Source organism: Pan paniscus, chromosome 4, assembly GCF_029289425.2.
Source record: "Pan paniscus chromosome 4, NHGRI_mPanPan1-v2.0_pri, whole genome shotgun sequence".
In the NCBI taxonomy this organism is placed as follows: Eukaryota; Metazoa; Chordata; class Mammalia; order Primates; family Hominidae; genus Pan; species Pan paniscus.
Genome location: NC_073253.2, coordinates 155,959,522 through 155,974,076, shown reverse-complemented (window position 1 = coordinate 155,974,076; position 14,555 = coordinate 155,959,522). Strand labels below are relative to the sequence as shown.

Genomic DNA, 14,555 nt, shown 5'->3' with positions numbered 1-14,555 from the left:
AAAAAAATTCATAGGTTCCAAAGATTGGCACATGGACATATCTCTTTAGGGGCCACTATTCTCACCCCTATTCATTGTGACTATCCTGGAGCTCAGAAATAAGTGAATTGCTGCAAGTCTCAGTGCTAGAAAACAAAGGGGCCAGGTACAGAAACCTTAGGACAGAGATGGGAAATGACTTACCCAAGAGAGCACAGTAGACACCAATCTGAGTCAAGACTTCTCTCTTCTCCAGTCTTCAATGGTTTTACCCATATGCATGATAATGTGGGAATTTCCTATAATGTTGGGAAGATATTCTTGTCTAGGTAGCTGTGAAACTTTAAGAAAGATATTTTGCAATTGAGATATCCTGTTTGAGACTCAGCTCAAGATATTCTTTTTCTTTTGATTAAGGATTTTTTTTGAAAAGATGGTTTGTAAAAAGATAAATGAAATAGCTTATGTACCATACCAATGCTGAAATGGAAGGATAATTTCCATTTACCATGGACCTCCAACCTTACAGTCAGTGAGAAGCATTTATCTTTTTACACATTCTTTCACTTATTCATTCAACAAATATTAAGGGTACTCTGCCAGGCAGTGTGCATAGTGCTGGGGAGACAATAAATAAATGAGACAAATGCATTTCTTGCATTTGTGGAATATAATACAATATGGAGGAAACAGACAACAACAATAACAATAAAGAGTGCTATTTTGAAATTTGGAAATTGCTATTAATGAAATAAACATTGTGCTATGAGAGAGTATATTGGCAATGATACTACTTTAAGTAGAGGAATAAGAAAAGGTCTGTGAAATTTAGATGAGACTTGAAGGAATCCATTGGGCAAAGAGGCTGGAGAAGGCATTTCATTCCAAACAAAATGCCTTAAGAGGCAAGGAGTTTGATGTTTTTAGAATAGTCAGAAGACCCACATAGCCAGAACTTAGAACTGGGTGGGAAAAGTGAGGCTTCCTCTATTGCAAAAAGGCTTCCTCCATGTGCCAAAATGTACCACCACAGTTTACTCCAGGATTATCTCATCCCAGCCCAGTGATGACAAATCAAAGAACTTCTATCTTCTCCTGTTTTCTAAATTCTAAATCCCTAAAAAGACTTTGATTGGCTTTGGTTTAAGTCAAGTGACTTCACTTGAAACAATCACTGTGGCCAGAGGAATGCAGTTCTAAGAAAAGCCGGACCTGGATCGCCTACCTTCCTCTGTGGTCAGCAGCCCCATCAGAATCACATGATTGGAGCAGCAGGAAATCAGTTGTCCAGAGGAAAGAAGGGATGCAGGACAGACAAGGCAGTAAACATTCACCATCCTGCTCAAAATGCAGCAATTCATTAACTGCTCCCCTGATCCTTACAAGCAGCGACATTGTCTGTCTAATTCATTACTGTGTTCCTCATGCTGAGGACAGTTCCTGGGACATATTAGCTCCTCAAAAACTGTCAATTATATGTGTGGGATACATTAAAAGAATGACATTTTATTACCATCAAAAAATTACAGTCACATGTCAATGACAGGGAACATTCTGAGAAATATGTTTTTAGACAATTTATCCTGTACTAACATCACAGAGTGTACTTACACAAACCTAGATGGTATAGTTTACTAGACACCTAGGCTATATATTACAGCATAGTGCTCCTAGGCTACAAGCCTGTACAGCATGTTCCTCTATTGAATACTGTAGGTAATTGTAAGACAATGGTATTTGTGCATCTAAATACAGAAAAAATACAGTGAAAAGATACTATGAAAAACATTTTTAATGGTACACTTGCATTAGGGTGCTTACCATGAATGGAGCTTACAAGACTAGAAATTGCTCCGGGTGAGTCAGTGAATGAGTGGTGAGCGAATGTGAAGGCCTAGAACATTACTGTGTACTACTGTTGACTTTATAAATACCATACACTTAGGCTACACTAAGTTTATAAACAAATAAAGTAATTGCAATACAATGTGACAGCCATGATGTCGGCGCTAGGTGACAGAAATTTTTCACTCCATTGTAACCTTACAGGACTACCATCACATACACAATCCATTGTTGATCAAGATGTTATTTAGCATATGACTGTATTTACAATATAAATACTTCATAATGGATAGTTAAATTCTGTTACACCACACAATTGTTGAAGAGTATTGGTCTACAGAGTGGAAATACTAATGCTTAAGCTGCATAACTTGCCAGGCTTCTCTGATAATTAAGTGCTATTCGATTGTAAAAGGCTTTGGAACATATTAAAATAAAAATACATACAGACACAAGGCATTTTATTGTTAATAGTCAGCTAGGAAATGAATGCTCAGCAGAATTGCCTAAATAGGCTCCTAAAGGGTATGGCCAAAAAAAAAAAAAAAAATGAAACTTTGAAGAGAAAGTTTCAAATGGCAAAAAATACTTAGACAGCAAAAAGACAATTTTCTAAAATGATGGGTTTGAGAAGAATGAATCAGCAATAAATATTGGTGCAAAACATTATTTAAGAAGTCTGAACATACTCCCGATTAAAAATATTTTCAAGAGTGACTCCAGCAGAAATAATAAAATGCTAGGCACAAACCTGTTGCCTTAGCCCTCCTGGCTAAGCAGGATGCAAGAGCCTGACCCACACCTGCATCAAGTGCTCTGAAGTGCTTTGACAGCATGGCATGTGTGTTCAGTTGAGTGTTTTAGGTCATGTCATTTTAGGGTTAACATCACCCTCCTGGAAAAGGACAGGTAGAAAGGAAGCCAGACTTTGACCCACAGGCCAAGAGTGACCAATTACATTGATCATGTGGATGAATTGAGGCACAGGTAAACTGCCACCCTGGAGACTAAGTAAGCAGCTTAGAAGAGAGAGTGTGTGTATCCTCACATCCAAAGGTGGGTAGGCAATCTAGGGCAAGTAGACAGCTGCAGGTATTCCTGAGTCACAAGCTGGCTGGTTGGCTCTGCCATCCTTGACATGTGGCTTCCATCTCTCGGTCCAAGGTGACTGCTGTACTGTTTTCAGCCAAGAGAAAAGAAGTGGGGGAAAGAGTCCTGGCAAGTAGAATTGTCTTCAGAGAGGTGACTCAGAACCTGCAAATACCATGCCTGCTCATATTCCAGTGGCCCTAACATAGTCACATGGTTCCATGTAACCACAAAAGAGACTTGACTCTGAAGTCAACCAACTTCAGAGTTGGTTGGTAGCTGCACAACCAACGTACCCAGATAACACTTAGATCCAGGAAGGGGGTTTATTTCTAAAATAAAAGGAACAATATGGATACTGGGGAACAAGATCACATTCTCTGATATGTCACGCATATATTGAGTTCATGCTGTGTTTGAGGCATTGTGGGAAATACAACTGTGAATAAAAGGATGGCCTGCATTCCAGAAGGCAGTAAATACGCTCACATACAGTAGCAATGCCCACATAAAATGGAGTGTGACAAGGGGTACATAGAACCCTGTTAATGAAAGTTTAGGGAGGGGGGGATTTATTTCCTCTGAGTAGAATTTAGGAAAACTTATTGGAGGAGGTAAGATTTGAAATGGGCCCTTAACACTGCATAGGACTAAGGTAGACTGGAAATTGGAGTTAGGAGAAAGGACTGTAAAGAGGGAGAGAAGAGCCTTTGGTCAGTGGGAAGGGAAAAGCATCCCAGCTAGAGTCATTTTCATAGCTGTGGCCCTTTGAGAACCATCCAGTAATCCCACAAAAATGACCACACGAAGGCTGATACTGTCAGTTTTCTCTCCAAGTCCATTCTCTTATTTCCTTAGTGGTAAGAATCCTAACTTTTAGTTGAGTGTATTGTCCTCCTTAGCCTTCTATAGAGCTATATGTGATCCCGTGACCAAGTTTTGGCCAATGAGGTAGAAGTGCAAGTATCATAAACAGCTACTGAGAAGTATTCCTAAGGCAACAGCTTCCTTTGCACTTTCTTCATCCTGCTGCCTGTAATTGAGGTGTGAAGGCTAGAGCTCTGATAGCCATTTTGGATCAGAAGAATAAGCACTAACCCTGGAAGTAACAGCAGAAAGTCAGAATCATCCTTCTTTCCTGGTGACATCATAGAACCACCATGGTGGAAGGCCCTGGACTGCCTATCTCCAGACTTGTTTGAAGCAAAAAGGATGACTTTAGGTGTTTAAGTCACTGTCATTTGGGGTTTTCTGCCATGTTTAATGACACCAATTCCTACTGAGCACAGGCAGGTTTCAAGCCGCACTTGCTCCTAGATCACACTTACCAATGAACAGAGATTCAACCAATAGTCAGCATATTAATTTCCTATTGCTGCCCTAACATATTACCACAAACTTAGAAGCTAAAAACAACACAACTTTATTTATCTTACAGTTCTGTAAGTCAGAAGTCCAGCATGGGTCCTACTAGACTCAAATCAAGATGTTAGCAAAGTTGTGCTCCCTTCTAGAGGTGCTAGGGGAAAATTTGTATTCTTTCTTACTTAGGTTGTTGGATGAATTTTGTTCCTTGCAGTTGTAGGACTGCAGGCCCATATTTCCTTTCTTGCTTTCACCTGAGGTCTATTCCCAGCTTTTAGATGCTGCCCAGGTTCCTTGGCTCACGACCCCCTTCCTCCATCTTCAAACAAACAACAGTGGGTCCAGTCTCTCTCACTTTAGATCTCTCCTACTGCTTCTTTCATCATCGTGTAACTCATCAGCCCTTCTGCCTGCCTCTTTCACCTGAAAGGACTCATGTGATTACACTGGGCCAACCCAGATGATCCAGCATCATCTCCGAATCTTAAACTCTGTAACCTTAATTCCACTTGCAAAGTTCCCTTTGCCATGTGATGTAACATATTCCCCAGGTCTGGGGATTAGGACATGGGCATCTTCAGGGAGCCATTATTCTGCCAGAGAATACAAGGTTCTCTTGGAAACCTCATCCTTTTGTCAACTTATGATCTTGTTTCAACTGTCCTCCTCATTTACAGGTGCAATAACACAAAGGGTAATTTCTCCTTGATACTTATATGTAGCCCTGACAGTCAGGACTCCTACCCAGTTCTAATTCTCAGGAATAAAGCAGTGTCTTTGAGCGATACCTCATATATCTTGGGAGTTGTGCACCAATTCATAAAAGACACCTAATAGATGTTTCAGGGGTTAGGTTTAAGGCAGAATTTGGTGACTTCTGGGAGTAGTTTTCTCAGGTAGATGTGAACTGGGAACCAGGGTTAAGATGAGGGTTTCTCTCTAACTTTCCTCAAAGCCAGACCTAAAATAGCCTAAGCAACACTGAAAAATTACTTAGGTTTCTTGAGTGGGTTGCAAAGAACAACTTCTTTACAGACTTTTTTCAAGTTGCAATTGAGGATAGGATTGGAAAATACATGTATCATACCCAAGGCAGTAATTTCAGAGAGAAGAGAAAAGATAAAACAAATGTCCTTTAAAGAAAATAAGGTGACAGGGTACCATCCAAATTGTCTGGGTGGTACTAGGCAAAGGTCAGCTAATAAGTAGTCCTCTGGGGGATCAACTTGGAGATTAACTCTGGCCTCATTGTACTTTCTCCTTTGTGCACTGTAGAGGAGGGAAGCGCTTCAGTGTTAGGTCCCTGGGACAGAAGCTCGAAGAGGATAAGGAATTTGCCTATTTTGTTTTCTTTACACCCAATCTTCAGAATACTCAGCAAACATATACAGTATTTGCATGAATGAATGAATACATTGTTGATTGAATGACTGCTTGATTGGTTAACAGATACCTAAGACCTCCTTTGGTTCCCCATCCCCAACCCCCTGCTGGGCTATATTGCCTAGAAGTTAAACCTTGTGCTTTAGAATCAGACATGAACCTAGGTCTCACCTTCACTGTCTATTCTGCCAATGTGTTCCCTGGGAACTTCCTTGAGTCTGTTTCCTGTCTGTAATCTGTAGCCAATAATTATGCTTGGCATTGTGAAATTTCATCAAGATAATAGATGCAAAGTGCTTAGCACAGTGCCTAGCAGTACAGTCATGTGCCACAAAATGACATTTCGGTCAACAGCAGACCACAGATACAATAGTGGTCCCATAAGATTTTACTACCATATTTTTATTGTACCTTATCTATGTTTTTATTGTAACTTTTCTATGTTTAGATACACAAATACTTACTATTTTGTTACAATGACCTACCGTATTTAGTAAAGTAACATGCTGTACAGGTTTGTAGCCTAGTCACAGTAGGTTAGACCATACAGCCTAGGCGTAGAGTAGGCTTTACCATCTGGTTTTGTGTAAGTTCACTCTATGGTGTTTACACAATAAAAAAATCACCTAATGATGCATTTCTTAGAACATATCCCTTGTTGCATGGCTGTACTCAAATTTGTTAGCACTTAATGTTAGTTCAAACCCACTTCTACTGCTAAAGGGGTCTCCCGGTGATGGTCAAACTGAATTCCCAGCCTACATACCTCTACTTGAATCAATTGGCCTGTCTCACCAGCATTTCATCCACATGTATGTGTGCATGTACATGAGGGTGTGTGCACTCATGTATGCATGCACATAAATATCAAGGGGCCAAAGTAAATGTAAATGCTATCTTCTCCATGAAGCCAACTATTGAGGCCCTAGTCAGAATTCATCTCTTCACTTTAGAATTCTTAAATGTCGATTAAGCCATCTTTGTGTGTATCACATACCGATGCCTAGCACAGTGTCTGGCATAATATAGGAACCTAACTGTTTCTATATTCATCTGCTCATTCATTTTGGATGAATGAGTGGATGGATGGATGGCGGATGGATAGAAAGTTAACTTACTTATGTTCTCTGGCAGCTCCACAGGGATTTATTTATCTTTAGGCACACAACTAGTCAGCACAGTGCCTTACCCACTGTAGCTATTCACTAAATAGTGATTGGATGGTGATAAAGGAGAAGAAAAATTAGAAAACCAAGACCAATCCCCACCTGGAATCATTCTCCTTTCAGGGCATTCTATTGAAAGGAGTTATTGAGAAGAGAGGCAGGGAGTTGACAGCCACCCTCTGGACTCTCTCCCAGGGCCTTTTTAGAACAGGAAAGTTAATTATGGAACCAGATTAACAGTTTCTTTTTTGATACAGCCAAAGTAAAACCAGCAGGATGCAATTTAGCTCTTCCCCACTTTCCAGATAGCAGCAAATTTTCATACAAAACAAAGAGACACTTGAATTGCAAATTACTTAGAGACTCAGCTAGCAACCCCAGCAGAAGAATATTTCTACTTTCAAAATCCGCTGTTGCCTTTTTAGGTTTAACCATGTAGTGGGACCTTCACAAAGGCCTGGGCGTCTTGCTGTTTCAACTGTTGGCCAAGTGGGGAGGAGGAGCAATTCATTAAGGTTTACTGGAATGTCCCAGGGTGAGCTTTTTGCTCAGAACATTTTCCTCTTCTCCAGACTGTCTGTCTCTAACTCTCAGAGCACCAGGCTCCACTCACAGAATGAGGGCTAAAGGGTTTCTAGACGTCATCTCACTGGAGAGTAGGAAAAGCAAATGCCTATAATGGCAAGGGGAACGTAACAAATAAAACAGGTGGTGAAGGTGAATGTATGACCTCTAGGAAGTAGATGAGGACGGGGCAAAACTTTACCCCATCTAACCATCACTGGACCATTGGTGATTGTTGCTAGACAGTTCCAAGAAGTCTGTAATCTGGATTGTTAATTGAAACGTTCTTCTTAGCTGTTGGCATCTAATTAATAAGGGGGAATAATACCGTCTGTTAGCTGGATACGGCCTATGGGGCCACCAGTTTATAACTTCTGATCTAGCACACATGGCTTCCTTATTTGATAGACAGGGAAACCAAGGTCAAGAGACAGAAATAAAAGTATAAAAGATCACAGAGTGTCCCAATCTTCTGACACCTCCTCCAGTGCCTAGCTGATTCCACCATACAGCCTCCCCAAATTCCTGCCGCAGGACACAGGGAAGCTTTATTTTCACAAGAGCATTTATTAACTTATTTTTCTGATTTAAATAAATAATTCCTATTTTCTACAGAGGACTTGGAAGATTTAACAAGGATAAGAGAAAATTTAAAAGTCACACAGCAGTGCCATTTTATTTATGGAGGAACTGGAGGCTAAGATGGAAACCTGGCTGGACCCAGGCTGCTTCCAGACACGGCCACTGGAGGGCAAGGTGGCATCTCAGTTGTCTTAGCCAACAATAACAGGTTGTAGGAAGGTTAGGGCAGGGGTTGAAAACACAGCCAGGTATGTGGCAGAAGTGAGTAAAGGAGGACAGATGAGGAAATACGGTGAACGAAGTAAATGTGCCCTGCCTGAACCCTGTAGACACCACTCAGATTCAGCTTGTGTCCTTGTGTGGGAATGCAAATAATGTTGACAGCCTTTTGGAATTTTTTTATGTGAATCTTGAAATCTAACCTTTTTAAGTAAAAATTTTCAATGTGTGAATGTAGTTCAAATAATGTGTGTGTGTGTGTGTGTGTGTGTGTGTCTGTGTCAAAACCCTTCAAGGAGCAGGATTTGGGCTATGGACTTTCTTTTTGTGAACTCTGTTTAGTGACTCACTGAGAATGAACTGGGCCCTAGGCAGGTCAGTCAGCTGGGTGGAGAGTTTGTTTGTGATTAGTCACAGGCCACCAGAGAGCTGTCATGCAGATGACCAAAATCAGGAGGACAAGACTGAGGAGGCCGAGGCTGTCCATTGACTTAGTTCAGCTGTCCCCTGGAGAGTGAGGGCTTCAACAAGAACCAGGCTGCATCTTGGACAGACCCTATAGGGAGATCTTCTGCCCAAATCTAAAGCACCTACCATGGCCTTTTATAGAGTATGTGTGTGTGCATATGCATGTGAATAATCTTTACCTTGCTAAAATAATATAGATTATCTCCCTTGGTAGCCTTGTGGAAGACAACTTCATTGTCTCCAAAGTGGAAATGTTTAAAGTCAGTAAAGTTAGCAATGAATGTGTCAACTCTTTCCTGTAATGAGTTACTGTAATGAATTCCTGAAAGAGTTAGGCAGTAGAATGGAATGGAGGGAGCCGTTGAATAGGAGTCTTGAATTTTCCCACCCTGCCCTCTCTCTTGAGCTTCTATTTCATACTCTATGAAGTGAAAATTATGATACCTGCCCTGTTTTCTATATTGGTGAGGATTTTTTTAAAAAGAAAAACAGAAAACCCAATGGCTTAAGAAAACAATAAAAACTAGCCTAAGCAGAGAAGGGTATGTATAGTTCACACAACTGAAAAGTTCAATCATAGTTAAATCTGGGGGTCCAAATAACATCAAAGCTAGGTACCTCTCGCTCAAAACTGCAGTCTTGATTTCCCATGTTGGCTTCCAGCAGCTCTAGGTCTCCATCTTCATCATTGCAAACACAGTAGAAAGAGACCTTCTACTACATTTTCAACACAAGTTTCAGAACTGACTTTCATTGGTCTGAAATCCCATATCCATTCTGAAACCAGTCAATGTGACAAAAAAGATGAAATGCACTGAGTGGCTGGACCAGCACACATTTCATGGAGCAATTAGGCATTTAGCTGAGGATCTCTGGGACCATAATTTGCATTCTGTATGGTGGCAGATAAAGTAGCAGACCTGATTCCCTGGCAGAAATAAAATGTTTCTACTGAAACAACTTCCTGGGAATCTATTCCACTTGCTCTATAAAGTGTGTCTAAAGCTAAAGCCATCCAGTTAAAGAGAAAAGGGCAAAATACTTGATTATTGCTGATACTAAAATGAGATTGTATATTTTGTATTTCTTTTCTGTCCTGTGTCATGCAGGCTTCCTTTGACAAGAGAATCAGAACCGACTGGTGACATTTGTTTCAATGAAAGCAACAGTGTGAAGAGTAAGTAGTTTTTCCTATTATTCATCTCATTCAGTGGAGATAATGAACTCCTCTCCACTGCCAAGATGAGAAACTACCATTTCTTACACATGGACACAAAGATGAGAACAATAAACACTGAGACTTCAAAAAGGAGGGAAGGAGAAAGAGGAGCAAGACTTGAAATCTACCTATCAGGTACTATCTTTACTTCTTGGGCAGTGGGGTCATTAGAAGCCCAAACCTCAGCATCACTCAGTATACCCATGAAATAAACTTGCACATGTACCCTCTGAGTCTAAATTAAAAAAAAAACAAAACAAAACAAAACAAAAAAAAACACCACCGCTATCTCTTCCTCCAACCCAGTAAAATAAACATCAGCTGATCTGGTATGTCAGATGCCAAGTAAATGGTTTAAACTTTCTCCATTGTATATATTCCCCAGACAACATAGGACCTGTCAAATTATATATCACTTAAGATGTGCTATTGGCTGCAAGTAACAGAAAGTACAGATTCAAGGTGGCTTAAATAACAAGAAAAAAGTTGTTGGCCCTCATAAGAAGTCCCAAGGTAAGAGAGGTCCATAGATTGTCAATGGAGTAAATCAGTAATATTACCAAGACTTGGATTATGACCTCTTCAGTGGGCTGTCTCTTTCATCAGTCTCCAGCAAACTTCCTCTCACATTTATTGGCCAGAAATGTGTTACACACCCTTGTCTAAACCAGTCCTTAGCAAAGCAATTGGAACCACCACGATTGGTTTAGAATAACTGTTAGTCCCTTCTTGATGTTAAGAATGGGACTCACATTCCCTGAACTACATGGTTGTGTGGAGAAAAGGGGATATATAAACAAAACTAAAATCTTATTAGAAAGAAAAAAGGAAGAAAGAATAGTGATTGTAAAGGCACTCAATAGTATCTACCATAAGATGATACTATGAAAATCTCAGCAGTGTTTCCTCTAAGAGGAAAGCTTATAAAGGTACTCAAGTTCCAAGACCTCATATACTCCATCATGGCAGAGAAAGCAGGCACCAGCCTTGGCTAACCTCCCCTCTAGTCATGGGTAAAATGAAAGAAATACTTAGACTCTAGATATAAAACCCAAGGCATTATCGTTATACCATATGCAGACTGTTTCTCCAATTTGCATAATTATAAACTCCCCCTCAAAGAGTAAACATCACTGCCAACTTAAAAACAACAACAACAACTACAAATAGCATTAAATATGCATTGCTAATTTGACTTTCTAATTTGTCTGGGCTCTTCACAAAGATGTGCATAACTCCGCAGATACCAAGTGCTTAAGAAAATCCTCCACCTGCCTGAAAAAGCATCAACAGGAAAAGAAAAGCTAAAAATTAGTTTTTTAGATAAGAATTTGAGTTGTTGCCTGAAAATTACCTGCAGGAGTTCATTCTATTAAAAAGGACTCTCAAATTCATTGTCCCAAGCATTGCTTACCACCATTCAAGTATAGGCAATTGCTTTGTGCAGCCAAAAGAAGATAATTTTGCAAGATCTCACCATTCAGTTTTAAGAGTCTCCTGTGAGCTGTGTATGGCCTTATATTTGGTCATTTATAGGAAATAATCCAAGAGTTTCAGAAAGACTTTTCTGTCCCAAAATCTGTCTTTTATTGATCTGCCTCAAAGATCCACACCACTTGGGCTTCGAAGCTTCGAGCTATAGTACAAATATGCTACCTGGCCAAGGTGGATTAAGCTATTATTATTTTCCTCAATTTCAGTTCCCTGATGAGCCGCGATGATAAGTGGGACACAGGATGTGTATATGCATAGAGGCAAGTCCTTCTGCAAGAATGGCCATAATCAAAAAATGAAAAAACAATAAACGTTGGCTTGGAGGCGGTGAACAGGGAACACTTCTACACTGCTTGTGGGAAGGTAAACTAGTACAACCACTATGGAAAACAGTGTGGAGATTCCTTAAAGAACTAAAAGTAGAACTACCATTTGGTCCAGCAATCCCACTACTAGGTATCTACCCACAGGAAAAGAAGTCATTATACGAAAAAGATACTTGCACACACGTTTATAGCAGCACAATTTGCAATTGCAAAATCATGGAACCAACCCAAATGCCCATCAATCAGTGAGTGGATGAAGAAACTGTGGTGTGTGTGTGAGTGTGTGTGTGTGTATATCATATATATATGATATATATATCAACCATATATATCACCCATATATGTATTGTATATATATGATATATATATCGATCATATATATGATGGAATATATATATCACATATATGATGGAATACTACTCAGCTATAAAAAGGAATGAATTAACAGCATTTGCAGTGACCTGGATGACACTGGAGACTATTATTCTAAGTGAAGTAACTCAGGAATTGGAAACCAAACATCGTATGTTCTCACTGATATGTGGGAGCTAAGCTATGAGGACACGAAGGCATAAGAATGACACAATGGACTTTGGGGACTTGGGGTGAAGAGTGGAAGGGGGACGAGGGATAAAAGACTACAAATATGGTGCAGTGTATACTGCTTGGGTGATGGGTGCACCAAAATCTCACAAATCACCACTAAAGAACTTATGTAACTAAACTGTACCACAATAACTTATGGAAAAGAATAAAAAACTTCCTTTGAATTAAAAAGTCCTCCTGGAAGAGGTATACAACTTACATGTGTATATGTAATTTGTAATATATGTGTATATATACTTCTATATAATGGAAATACCTGTTATGTATAAACACATAACACATATGAATACAATGTTACATAGTGAGATCCTTTTATACAAGCTATTCTCAAACCCGCTTTGTGAACTCAATATTATAGACATCTTTCCTTTGTAGTTTGTGTGTGTGTATGTACATGTCATTTTTTGCCATTGATTAGTATTGCACCTCAGGAATTAATGATAATTTCTTTACCCAATCCTCTTTTAAACTATACCTGTCATTCTTAGCTATATCGTCACTATTTTTAATTACATCAAAACATTCTTGTGCACAGAGATATTTCTCTGCACATATTGCTGTCTCTTTAGTAAGCTCCTTGAAGAGTCATTGCCAGGTCAGGGATGGGAGAGAAGAACCATAGAGGACTAGAATATTGATACTGCCTGATCCCTTCTGGGGGCTCAGATACGCCTGTGAGGCTGGGCTCCTAAAGTGTGAGTGTGTGTGTGTGTGTGTGTGTGTATGGAGGAAGAAAATGGGAACAAAGTGCAATAAATGTAAACTTTGCTGATGCCACATTTTTACACCGATTTGTCACAGAACAATAAGAAAACTGCTGTTATTGCAGACAACCGTTAGATTTGTTTTAGTGTTTACTTCAGCAACGTCTCTCTGTGCCTTGTCTAAACTGTAAACTCCCTGTGGGCAGGAGCCAGTTCTGGTAGTTGTTGCTGTTACTGACCAATATATACCAAGTGTTTAATATATTTATATTACTGCGTTTCAACATTTTTTGGTGAAAGAGTGAATAAATTATATAGAAAATATTTCCTGAAGGGAAGAGATTTGCAAGAAACTTCCTAAAGAGTGGCATTTCTAGGGAATCTATTATCTTCCCAATCTCCTTACTCAACCCCCAGTATCTCTTTTGTATATGATACTTTCTATCCCACAACAATTGAAATGTAGAACCATACAATTTCAGGCATTACTCTACTGTTTTAAGGCAAAAAATAATTCTGCCTCAGAAAGTATTGTATAAGGAGCAGGTTGTAGTAAATGGACCATCCTTGTCAGTCAAGAGTTTATCTTTAATGTAAACCACTCAACCCTGGCCTCAAGGTCAACCTATTTTTATGGCCAGCATTTGATTTATTTTTATATTTTACTTCCATTTTTAAACAAGATAGGTTGCTGTGCAATTATGAAAATTAAAGTAGGAATAAACTTGGATATGTGACTTTATACTGAATTCTATAGATTGCAAAATGGATGGGTTCTGTTATGTTGTGCCAGTATGAGTTGCTCCAAAACCCACTGGAAAATGAAATATTTTTTCTCTTTCCATAAATGATATTTATTTGCCTTTTCTATTTCCAAAGATGTTTTCTGTCATATCATTCAGGATCTTACCTAAGTTTCTTGAATTCTTGTCATCCTTCCCAGAGCAGCAAGGGTGGTTTTCAATTTCCCTAACTCACTTAATGTCTGTCTGGAGTTCTGTGCCCACCAAAAGAGCTAACTGAACAAACACCCTGTACCCATCACAAACCGACACCACCACAGGCTCCAGGACGTAGAGCAGCATTGACCTAAAAATCTTTCAAACATCCCCAAGGCAAAAGGGCGATTGCTATTTTTGCTATTTGGCAATTCAAAGTGAGATCTGCAGACCAGCAGCATCCACAGCACCTACTACCTCCTTAGAAATGCAGAATTCTAGGCTTCACCCAGACCATCCTACTGAGTCCAAATATACATTTTCTCAAGATCCCCATGTATTTCATATGCATGTTATGGACCTAAAGGACAATTCCTTGTGGTCATTCACCTGGATTTCTTCTCATTTTCGAGAGATCTTTCTGCTTTAACCAACAAAATGAAGCACATAAATACTAAGAGTACATTATTTAAATAACCCACACTATTATTGTACTGGGCAAAGAACACATTTCATACTGAGTTGAAGGATATGTTCCCTATTTCAAAACAACAGTTTACTCCTTTGACAATTTCATCATTTTCATAGCAACTTCCCCTCCATTCCTT

General features: G+C 39.5%; 1 protein-coding gene across 3 annotated transcripts in view; it reads left to right on the top strand.

Annotated features, from left to right (window-relative positions):
* ATP10B (ATPase phospholipid transporting 10B (putative)) overlaps positions 1-14,555 on the top strand; it is a 282,086-nt gene that overhangs the window by 55,730 nt on the left and 211,801 nt on the right. The window contains exons 2-3 of one of the 3 annotated variants that reach the window (XM_055112844.1): positions 9,770-10,014; positions 11,580-11,736. The gene's annotated coding sequence lies outside the window, so the exon portion shown is untranslated. The remainder of the gene's footprint in view (positions 1-9,769; positions 10,015-11,579; positions 11,737-14,555) is intronic. The other 2 variants (XM_008960112.4, XM_034960914.3) reach the window with 2 other exon arrangements.